Genomic DNA, 12,945 nt, shown 5'->3' with positions numbered 1-12,945 from the left:
ACAGAAGTTCACTTTAGAAAAAAGTTCTTACATTAAAAACAAAGCACAATATCTGAATCTAAATATCAGCATCTTTAATCAAACATTCAACTTTAAATAAAGTTTTAATAAAACGGATAATTCCAACTTTGAAATTATAAACCTTCCATTGTAAAATACAAATTTTGCAAATAAGTTATGTTACAATCTTACTACTTCTAGCTTATTAGATATAACAGAATTTGTTCATCATTATAATACTTTGTGGATATAGTTCGTAAGTGTCTTTTTATATAATTTGAACACAAAATTCATTCATTGTTTTGGAAAATTCAGAAGATTCTTGCAGCAGGTTATGTGTTTTGACAAATTTTACTTTTAAACTTTAATTCATTGGGTTATTGTTTAGGGTAATAGTGAACAGCTTAAGTGTATAAATTACCACTGGTTTTACTTCTTTAACTTGTTAGTATTATATACGTATAGTATTGATGATATAATAGTATGGCGTTACATCATTAGATCAATTACATTGGTTTTGATCATTACTTTCTTTATCATATTAATGTGTTTTAAGTTTTCTTTTGTAAGTATTATTATTTTTATTGAGCTTTCTACTTTCTAAAGGGGTATTTTGTTTCGTTCGGGTTTTACAGAAAATTTAACGTTATTTATTACTTCCACCACATATAGTTTTCCTCACATTACATTTAACATTGTTATATGTTTTGAACAATCCAGGTATTCTGTAAAACAGTGGGTTTTGGTTGTATTGTAAAATTACCATAAACTGTCACGTTACCCTTCTCTAACGTTATATAATCTGAATAAATTAATCCGTTTTATTGAGTCAAAAAACTGAAGTTACGTTTGAAAGATGTATTTCCATGACAGAAACACAAATCGATAGTTACTGTTTGTGTATTCACTACGTAAGATATATACACTTACTTTCATTAACAGTATTAATCATACTGTTTAATATATCGAATGCCATATCTTTTAAAATTTAGTAACTTTTTATTAGTGTGTATGTGTGTTTGCTTATAGCAAAGCCACATCGGACTATCTGCTGAGTCCACAAGGGAATCGAACCACCTGATTTTAGCGTTGTAAATCCGTAAACTTACCGCCGTACCAGAGGGTAAGTTTACCCAGTACTTCATGAAGTACTGTCGGGATTACATGGAGTAATAGATTCACTTTTTTAGTGTGGCTCAAAGTATCCAGTTTGCTCTTATGGAAATTATATATTAATAATGAAATATGAGTAAACTTTATCATCTGTACGTAACATTACAGGAAGGAATAAAATAAATTCGTACAAGAGGCTTAACATATAAAAATCGGAATCAATTGAAACTTATAGAAATAACAGCTTTCTTTTTCTGAATCCCGAAACTCTCTTTCCTGTGACTTCTTAGTATTTCCTGTGACATTTTGTATTTAGCGGAGAAGATATGAAAACAAGCCTATTGTTACTTGAAAGTAAATATTTCTTTTATGCGTTACAGTGGAATATATTTTAAATATTTATTCGAAGTTTCACTTAGGGTTGACCAACATTATTTTTTTATTTTACGGTAACGAAACTGGAGGCATCTTAAAAGTGTATTTTGATTGATAAAGTTAGCGAATATAGTAGCTGAGATCGGTAAAAGTCTGGCCTACCTTCAGGCCACGACCAGAAATTTCTGAAAGAATCGATAATAGTCTGAAAGGGATGTGAAAACGTTAGCAGTTAATAAAACGAGAAATGGCTGTTAAGCATCGAAGAAACACCTAGAGGGTTGTCAGTTAGAGTGACAGTGATTGGATGGCTTTCTTCTATACAGCTAATGATGTTATGATATCAGCTATAGATTGACAAAATATTTATGTAGCCAAATAAGTGACACTGGAGTTGAACCAAATACTAAAGATTCCTTCAAGGAAGTAGAAACTGATTTTTAAGGATACATTTATATATTTCTACTTTTTGTTTGCTGTTTTTATATATTCGTTTCAGTATACTGCGCACAGCTGTCTTTAAATTTTGAATCGATAAACGAAGTATAAGTCAGCCAGACAACAGCACCTAGTGATAACAGTTAAGTAGGCTACTTTTCTGTAATCGAATAACGGGATTGTGTTATAACTCCTACAACTCCCCACCCATCCCTCCACTTCAAGTATCTGAGCGGTAAGTCTGTGGACTTATATCGCTAAAAAAACCGGTTTTGATACCATTGATGGTGGACAAAACAGAGAGAAAACATTGTATAGCTTTATTCTTAATAAGAAACAAGTAGCACATCAATAGCCTCAAAGTGTGGAGAGTCTCTTTTATTGACAAGTTGCAAACCATAAGTCTTTTTATGTATAATAGCCCGGTACGACCAGTAGTTAGGACCCTAGACTCGCAATATGAGGGTCGCGGGTTCGAATATTTGTGTCTAGTTGTTATTATAATAAAGCTACAGATTCATTTAGTCTCTTTAAATAAAAGACATGAGAACTGACATAAGCACAACTCTGATCTTTTTTACACCTCATTTTTATAACCTCTGGTATTCTCCCTTTGTGGACTAGCGGTAAGCTAGAGAGCGTTATATTGTTAAAATTTGGGTTCAATCCTTGTGGTGGGTACAGTAGCCTGCGGCGCATCTTTACATTTAAAAACAACTAGAAAACACAAAAACTGGTGTAGTTACGAGATAATTTTTCAAAAAGTAGTGGAATCAAACTTATAATACTTTAGCAAAGGGGTATTTGTTTATTTGTATACTGTTAAGCACAAATCTACACAATGGTATATTTGTGCTCTGCTCACTGCTATTATCGAAACCAGATTTTTAGCATTATAATCCCTCCGACTTACGGCTGAAATACTTGGGGAGCGTAAGAGGAGTTATAACAGGTACTGGTTTGTCCATCACTTGCTGGAACTGTGACATTGTTAAAGGTTTTAAATATTTTGAGATATTTTAAAAATTCGCCCATATTGTATGTTTTCACAATTATTTCTAAGCATAGTCAATTTAAATTTATTTTTTGTGTGACAGATACCCTAATACTTCTATGTCATTATCATCCCAGCGTTTATACCATTTAGTTATTGGATCCACTTTACGACTCCTACGCCTCTGTTTGTTCCGATTCATCATGGCATCTTCCTCTTTATTTAATACTGCACGTTTTCATATTCTCTCTAATGGTGTCAAACCATCTTTTTTTTTTTTTGTCATCCTTTTGGTAGTTTGCCCTCGATTTCCATCAATCAGACTACGTTACCAACGCGGTTTGTTTTGGTCTTATACCCAGCAGATAACCCGATGTGGCTTTGCTATAAGAAAACACACACACTGGTCTTATACTAATACTTCTGTACAACAGCCAACAAATAGAGCAAAGCTTTTGGTGATCTGAAGACAGGATTTTAGCTACTTCCTGGGGATAATTTTGTTAGTCCTTAGACACATGTAAATAATTAAGTTCGAAATAACAATTTTATTTTATCCTATGATTTCATATGATCAAATATATTCATTTCATGTAACAGCATTAAGGCTTTATTTATAATGAATACTTGTTATATCATGTAATATTCATCAGCATGACTCGTGAAGACATAGTGGAAGCTTGCTGGCTAAATGTTATACATATAATCAAGTCAAGTCTTATTTAATGGTTATTAGATCTGTTTTTATGAAATGCCACCGACCACTATTTATAAATTAGTTTTTTTCCATCTCTTTGTACTTATTTAAAGTTCAGTTCACAGCATAAGTTACATATCAGTTTTTGTTCAAAACATTCATAGCATTTCTAATGTAACCGCTACATGTTTAAATAGAGCGAACTTTTATTTACTACGAGAATTAAAGCATAAGAACTTACAATATCAAACATTTGTTTATTTTTTGAATTTCGCGCAAGGCTACACAAGGACTATCTGCGCTAGCAGTTCCTAATTTAGCAGTGTAAGACTAGAGGAAATGCAGCTACTCATCGCCACCCACCGCCAACTCTTGGGCTAATTTACTAACGAATAGTAGGATTGATCGTCACATTATAACGCCCCCACGGCTGAAAGGGCGAGCATACTTGGTGCGACGGGGAGTCGAATCCCTGACCCTCGGATTAGATGTCGAGCAATTTAACTACCTGGCCATGCGGGGTCAAGATCAAAAGTCTATGGATATTAATATTAGGCCCGACATGGCCAGGTGGGTTAAAGGGTTCAACTCGTAATCTGAGGGACGTGGGTTCGAATCCCCGTCACACCAAACATGCTCGTCCTTTTAGCCATTGGGGCATTATAATGTGACAGTCATTTCCACTATTCGTTGGTAAAAGAGTAGCCCAAGAGTTGGCAGTGGGTGGTGATGACTAGTCTTACACTTCTAAATTAGGGACGGTTAGCGCAGATAGCCCTCGTGTAGCTTTGCGCGAAATTGAAAACAAACAAACAATATTAGTACTATGTATATTAGTACAGATTATAAAGCGTTTTAACAAAATAACAGAAACACTTCAACATTTTTAATACAAAGTCTCTCTCCCCAAGAGTGGAAGATGTAACCATCTATAATGAAATTAGTATATATTATTGAATTTGTCTATATAAAAAGAGCATGCCATTGTTTTTTCGGAGGATGGTTTTAAAAACACAATATGAAAAGACCTGTTAGACTTCCAAAGAGGATGATTGTAGTAAATATTTTGGTTGGTTCTCAGTGACACAACATCTAAAATAATGAACTTCTTCCGAAGAAGGGTCTCAAACTAGTGTTAGCACGGATATTGAAAATAAAGATAAGTGTGATAAAAGGTGGCTGATATTGACCAGCTGTCTTTCTTCTAGTTTATCATTTCAAAATTAAGGACGGCTACATGCATGTAACGCTTTATGTAACTTTGTTCGGAAATTGTGAAAAAAGAAAGTTCCTGCTTTAGTACACCAACTACTAAGTGGCTGGAATTCTGGTTACTATAAGAAAAAAGCTACAGTGTCGCTTAGTCCCTTTAAATAAAAACCCGTCGGGTGAGATATATTTTCAAGTACCATTAACTCCGGAGAAATAATTTAAACTGAAAGTTCTGATAAGAAAATCCATCTTTTTTTCATTTTGATAATGAAATGACTCGAGGAGGTTTGAATAGGTTTGTTTTTAAGGGGTGGTAGATAGTTTAGAATTTGAACATTATTAAAACAGAAAAAAATATTTCCTGAAAAATGTAGAATAAGAAATTAAAGTTATTTCTTTATTTATAAGATTATACACTTATATAATATGAATGGTATAAATGAAAATATGATGAGACACAGTTATTTAAAAGTGCGATTATTTAATTTTATTAGGGGTTTTGTTGCTACGTTGTAGTTGAACTGAATAGAAGCTACGACTAAAGTTTAATATGATTTTTGAATTGGAGTAATATTGGAATTGCTGTGTAAGGCAAGAGTTTAGTTTTACTTTTCGTGGCTTTTCGATGGTTAAGTAGTAGTTTTGATAACTTATGACATTAAGATTTGGGATTCAATTCATGCAGTGTACATACCATAGAAGCAGTCCATTCTGCGGCTTTGTTTTTATTCGTTTTGGCTATCATTGAATGTGATTTATTACAAGTTTTATTATTTTATTTTGTTGCAGCACTTCAAATTGTTGTGTAAAAAATATGATCTTTGTAAGTAACTGTTTAAAAATTTACTAATATAAAGTTTGACTGATGTTTTAACGTTGATTTAAGAGACACTTATTCTTGTAATTTCTCTACCAAGAAAGTATTAGAAATTTCACAACAGTGATTGGATGAGAGTTATTCGATAGGTAGTTTAAAACCTAGTTTTGCTGTTTAAATATTATTATTTTTGTGATTCGAGGCACTAAGTTTAAATTCAAGACTTGTATCAGTTACTTTTGGTTATTATCTAGAGAGAGAACGCCAATATAATTCAAATTTTCTGTTTTGGTATGTAAAACATGAACAGTATTATTTTATTAGGCTGTGAAACTTTCATTGAAATTATTGTAACAATTTAATTATTAATTTATCTTTACAATATCTAAATGTTACGGCAAAAACAAACTGTAGCAGGTGTTCTAAAATTTCTTTCCCAGCTAGTTCAGAAAACTACGTTTGTTTCTCTTCTGTGACGTCTTTCATCATGAAATAAATAGATTAATGTTTGCAAGAAATCAGAGGAGATTAGACCAACTGATATTATATAACATAGTGTTCTCTACGCTGTGATCCAAAAAAAAATTAAAATAAATTATACTCGTGGTGGGCCCGACATGGCCAGGTGGTTAGGGCACTCGAATCACAATCTTAGAGTTACGGATTCGAATTACTAGCACACCAAACATGCTCACCCTTTCAGCCGTAGAGGATGTGATAACATTTCAGTCAATCTCACTATTCGTTATCAAAAGATTGGCCGAAGAGTTGGCGGTGGGGAGGATGAATAGCTGATTTTCCTTACACTGCTAAATTAGGAACGGCTGGTGCCCGAAATTCAAAACAAACAATAAACAATCCTCATGATAATGCTTTCATATTGTTACCCTCTCTCCCACTCTCCCCAGTAGCCCAGCGACACATTTACAGACTCATACCGCTAGAAACCGGCTTTAGTAGTCCAGCGACATATCTATAGACTCACACCGCTAGAGACCGGCTTTAGTAGCTCAGCGACATATCTACAGACTTACACCGCTAGAAACCGGCTTTAGTAGCCTAGCGACATATCTACAGACTCCCACCGCCAGAAACCGGCTTTAGTAGCACAACGACATATTTATAGACTCACACCGCTAGACACCGGCTTTAGTAGCCCAGCGACACATCTACAGACTCATACCGCTAGAAACCGGCTTTAGTAGATCAGCGACATATCTACAGACTTACACCGCTAGAAACCGGCTTTAGTAGCCCAGCGACATATCTACAGACTTACACCGCTAGAAACCGGCTTTAGTAGCCCAGCGACATATCTACAGACTCCCACCGCTAGAAACCGGCTTTAGTAGCCCAGCAACATATTTATGGACTCACACCGCTAGAAACCGACTTTAGTAGCCCAGCGACATATCTACAGACTCACACCACGAGAAACCGTCTTTAGTAGCCCAGCGACAAATCTACAGACTCATACCGCTAGAAACCAGCTTTAGTAGCCCAGCGACATATCTACAGACTCATACCGCTAGAAACCGGCTTTAGTAGCCCAGCGACATATCTATAGACTCACACCGCTAGAAACCGGCTTTAGTAGCCCAGCGACATATTTACAGACTTACACCGCTAATAACCGGCTTTAGTAGCCCAGCGACATATCTACAGACTGCCACCGCCAGAAACCGGCTTTAGTAGCCCAGCAACATATTTATGGACTCACACCGCTAGAAACCGGCTTTAGTAGCCTAGCGACATATGTACAGACTCACACCGCTAGAAACCGGCTTTAGTAGCCTAGCGACATATCTACAGACTCACACCACGAGAAACCGGCTTTAGTAGCCCAGCGACAAATCTACAGACTCATACTGCCAGAAACCGGCTTTAGTAGCCCAGTGACATATCTACAGTCTCATACCGCTAGAAACCGGCTTTAGTAGCTCAGCGACATATCTACAGACTTACACCGCTAGAAACCGGCTTTAGTAGCCCAGCGATATATCTACAGACTCCCACCGCTAGAAACCGGCTTTAGTAGCCCAACGACATATCTATAGACTCACACCGCTAGAAACCGGCTTTAGTAGTCCAGCGACATATCTATAGACTCACACCGCTAGAAACCGGCTTTAGTAGCCCAGCGACATATCTACAGACTCATACTGCTAGAAACCGGCTTTAGTAGCCCAACGACATATCTATAGACTCACACCGCTAGAAACCGGCTTTAGTAGTTCAGCGACATATCTATAGACTCACACCGCTAGAAACCGGCTTTAGTAGCCCAGCGACATATCTACAGACTCATACCGCTAGAAACCGGCTTTAGTAGCCCAGCGATATATCTACAGACTCCCACCGCTAGAAACCGGCTTTAGTAGCCCAACGACATATCTACAGACTCACACCGCTAGAAACCGGCTTTAGTAGTCCAGCGACATATCTATAGACTCACACCGCTAGAAACCGGCTTTAGTAGCCCAGCGACATATCTACAGACTCACACCACTAGAAACCGGCTTTAGTAGCCCAGCGACATATCTATAGACTCACACCGCCAGAAACCGGCTTTAGTAGCCCAGCAACATATTTATGGACTCACACCGCTAGAAACCGGCTTTAGTAGCATAGCGACATATCTACAGCCTCACACCGCTAGAAACCGGCTTTAGTAGCCCAGCGACATATCTACAGACTCATACCGCTAGAAACCGGCTTTAGTAGCCCAGCGACATATCTATAGACTCACACCACTAGAAACCGGCTTTAGTAGCTCAGCGACATATCTACAGACTCATACCGCTAGAAACCGGCTTTAGTAGCTCAGCGACATATCTACAGACTCCCACCGCTTGAAACCGGCTTTAGTAGCCCAACGACATATCTATAGACTCACACCGCCAGAAACCGGCTTTAGTAGCTCAGCAACATATTTATAGACTCACACCGCTAGAAACCGGCTTTAGTAGCCCAGCGACATATCTACAGACTCCCACCGCTAGAAACGGCTTTAGTAGCCCAGCAACATATTTATAGACTCACACCGCTAGAAACAGGCTTTAGTAGCCTAGCGACATATCTACAGACTCATACCGCTAGAAACCGGCTTTAGTAGCCCAACTACATATCTATAGACTCACACCACTAGAAACCGGCTTTAGTAGCATAGCGACATATCTACAGCCTCACACCGCTAGAAACCGGCTTTAGTAGCCCAGCGACATATCTACAGACTCATACCGCTAGAAACCGGCTTTAGTAGCCCAGCGACATATCTATAGACTCACACCACTAGAAACCGGCTTTCGTAGCCCAGCGACATATCTACAGACTCACACCACGAGAAACCGACTTTAGTAGCCCAGCGACAAATCTACAGACTCATACTGCTAGAAACTGGCTTTAGTAGCCCAGCGACATATTTATAGACTCACACCGCTAGAAACCGGCTTTAGTAGCCTAGCGACATATCTACAGACTCACACCGCTAGAAACGGCTTTAGTAGTCCAGCTACATATCTATAGACTCCCACCGCTAGAAACGTCTTTAGTAGCTCAGCAACATATTTATAGACTCACACCGCTAGAAACAGGCTTTAGTAGCCTAGCGACATATCTACAGACTCATACCGCTAGAAACTGGCTTTAGTAGCCCAACTACATATCTATAGACTCACACCGCTAGAAACCGGCTTTAGTAGCCCAGTGACATATCTACAGACTCACACCACTAGAAACCGGCTTTAGTAGCCCAGCGACATATCTATAGACTCACACCGCTAGAAACCGGCTTTAGTAGCCTAGCGACATATCTACAGACTCACACCACGAGAAACCGGCTTTAGTAGCCCAGCGACATATCTACAGACTCATACCGCTAGAAACCGGCTTTAGTAGCCCAGCGACATATCTATAGACTCACACCACTAGAAACCGGCTTTCGTAGCCCAGCGACATATCTACAGACTCACACCACGAGAAACCGGCTTTAGTAGCCCAGCGACAAATCTACAGACTCATACTGCTAGAAACTGGCTTTAGTAGCCCAGCGACATATTTATAGACTCACACCACGAGAAACCGGCTTTAGTAGCCCAGCGACAAATCTACAGACTCATACCGCTAGAAACCGGCTTTAGTAGCCCAGTGACATATCTACAGTCTCATACCGCTAGAAACCGGCTTTAGTAGCTCAGCGACATATCTACAGACTTACACCGCTAGAAACCGGCTTTAGTAGTCCAGCGATATATCTATAGACTCACACCGCTAGAAACCGGCTTTAGTAGCCCAGCAACATATCTACAGAGTCCCACCTCTAGAAACCGGCTTTAGTAGCCTAGCGACATATCTACAGACTCACACCACTAGAAACCGGCTTTAGTAGCCCAGTGACATATCTACAGTCTCATACCGCTAGAAACCGGCTTTAGTAGCTCAGCGACATATCTACAGACTTACACCGCTAGAAACCGGCTTTAGTAGTCCAGCGACATATCTACAGATTTACACCGCTAGAAACCGGCTTTAGTAGCCCAGCGACATATCTACAGACTCCCACTGCTAGAAACCGGCTTTAGTAGCCCAGCGACATATCTACAGACTCCCACTGCTAGAAACCGGCTTTAGTAGCCCAGCGACATATCTATAGACTCACACCTCTAGAAACCGGCGTTAGTAGACCAGCGACATATCTACAGACTCACACCACGAGAAACCGGCTTTAGGAGCTCAGCGACATATCTACATCACACAGCTAGAAACCGGCTTTAGTAGCCCAAAGACATATCTACAGACTTACACCGCTAGAAACCTGTGGTGAGAAGAGTATACATAGCTCATTGTATAGGTTGGCTCTTATTTGTTAAATAATCAACATTCCTTGTTATTGACTTATACTTTAATGCTCTGTAGTAATTTTATAACAGTCCAATACTTCCTGTTAATTTCAAAAAGAAATATTTGTAAATCCGCATTTTATCTTTTCTCTTAATCTACAAAACTGCTTGATAAAGTATCCTAAGATGTATGGCAGTAGTCTCTTTGAACATGCTGTCTGATTGTATCTCATATGTGCTTTTAATATATTTTTTTGATATTCGAGAAAAGCTGTACAATGACTAAGTGCACTGTCCGCCCTTTATTTTGAACCGATAGATTAGAAGGAAGAGAAGACAGTTAGTAAACAACACCCACCGCTAATTTTTGTGCTATATTTTATCGAATAATGGGATTTTTTCGCCACTCTTATAACACTCTTAAGTCCAAGACTTCAGTGTGCGATTTTGAAGCAAGAGGACTCGAATTATAGCCATCGGGTTCACAGTCTGAAACAACCAGGTGATGCCAGGTTTATTAATAGGCTGATGTGATTAATTTGTGCTGTAGGCTTTTTAATAATCTCATTTAATAGGAGATTCTGATAACAATGTTTTGCTATTCTTTAGTTCTCAGTACTTGAATATGGGAGATTGAATGGGTTTCGATACCGAGCTATAATTCATTTTTCTTATTTCTAAACAATCAAATCCTTTGCAACGAGACATACAATGAGTTTTCGAAATTTTCAAATAAACAATGTGTTATCAAAATCATTACGAATATGCTACCTAAAGATGATAAGCAAAGTATATCTTATAAGACTGTTCTTTATTTTGTCAGCAAATCCATATAATTTATTTAAGATTGAATGTATAGACCGTAGGCTAATAAAATCAACAATTTGAATGCATTTGGAATTAATGTGAAAAATATACTTAGATGATTAAATGAACTAGTGGAAAATTTTTATTTTTTGGGGAAAACTAACTTAGCGTACTTGTTTTAAAGGATTCTGTGCTCAGTGTATATTTATCCCGTTTTCTCTTAAAAACTTATGTTTAAACTCTAGCTAACATATTTCATGCAACAAAGATAATTATTCTGGTTTTGAGAAGATATCGTATTTATTGCATATGAAACGTGGGTTATTTTCGATATAATATTTGTTGCGAGGTTTCAAAGTATTTACGGGTTTGCTCTAAAATAGAGAATAATCTCACGTGAAGTCAAATTCTTGATATAGCGACAGTTTAATACAAACCTTTGTGAATTGAAGGAAACAGGTAAGCTTTCAATTAAAATGTAGCCACAATAAGGTCAAAGTGCAAAAACAAAATCATTATAATATGATAGGATAACACATCATGATAGTGATGAAACTTATCCGATGGTTTGGCATAAAGTGTAATTTGTTAACAATGTGCCTCTATTTGAAATTCTCACATATTTATTTTGACCCTTCTATATTTTAAATTGTGTTTTTAAATCAACTCGTTCGTATTCATCATTTGTTTTAGAATCGTAACGTATAACTATACGAAAGACTATTTAAAACTGAAAAGCTCTGTTTTCTAAGAAACTAGAAGCGAACCCAGAGTCCTCGTATTCACAATCAGGGCACGCAAATCACTAGACTTTTCACCCTCTTGTGAAGGATTTAAAATATATTTTAAAATTCATGTTAACTTTATATATTTCTCTTACATTCCTCTTATTTAACCAAGTTGAATTCAAACCGAGAGGCACATAAGAATACCTTTCCAGATCTATCGTTTGTCTCTCACAAGTCACTGCCCAAGCCAATACAATACCAAACTTCATTATTTGGGCTGCCGATGAGAGACAAAAAATTTTCTTTTATACGTTTTTGTAATCAACTTCGGGGTTCTTCCAGTTTCTCACGATACAGGTGTCAGTTTAACTTACTGACTGACCAGTCACGACCTTCCATCTACTAAATCATAAATGGTGATTTTTCTCTAACGACATCCATTTGCAAATTCATTATTTTTGTCACCGTTCATTATACAAACATTTAAGTTAAACAACAACACCCCTGGACTCTGATACTTCAAATGATGTTCTTAAATTATTTGATATTTCCCAATCTGGAATTAACTTCCATTTTAACCACACTCTGGTTAAGAATTACATGGATTTTCCAATAACTGTGGTTGATATTCATTTAGCTCTACAGAATAATAATCTGTACCAGATGTGGATGAAATTACGTATGTCCATTTCTGCCATGTTCCGAAGAAGCTATTTACGATTTTTACAATGGTCTTTACTGTTCTTCTTCACACCGGATTTTACCTAGAATATATGGAGTTCTCGGTAACATTTTTCATGAAGTTCAATGAGCCTCATTTACAATATAAGTTCCTACCGTCCAGTCATTCCCACAAGTGTATTTAACAAACCTTAAGCATATTTGTTAAGTGTTATCACCGATTGTTTACAAACCGTGACCACATT

This window comes from Tachypleus tridentatus, chromosome 13 (assembly GCF_004210375.1).
Source record: "Tachypleus tridentatus isolate NWPU-2018 chromosome 13, ASM421037v1, whole genome shotgun sequence".
NCBI classification, from domain to species: domain Eukaryota; kingdom Metazoa; phylum Arthropoda; class Merostomata; order Xiphosura; family Limulidae; genus Tachypleus; species Tachypleus tridentatus.
Note: the sequence above shows the minus strand (reverse complement) of the source record.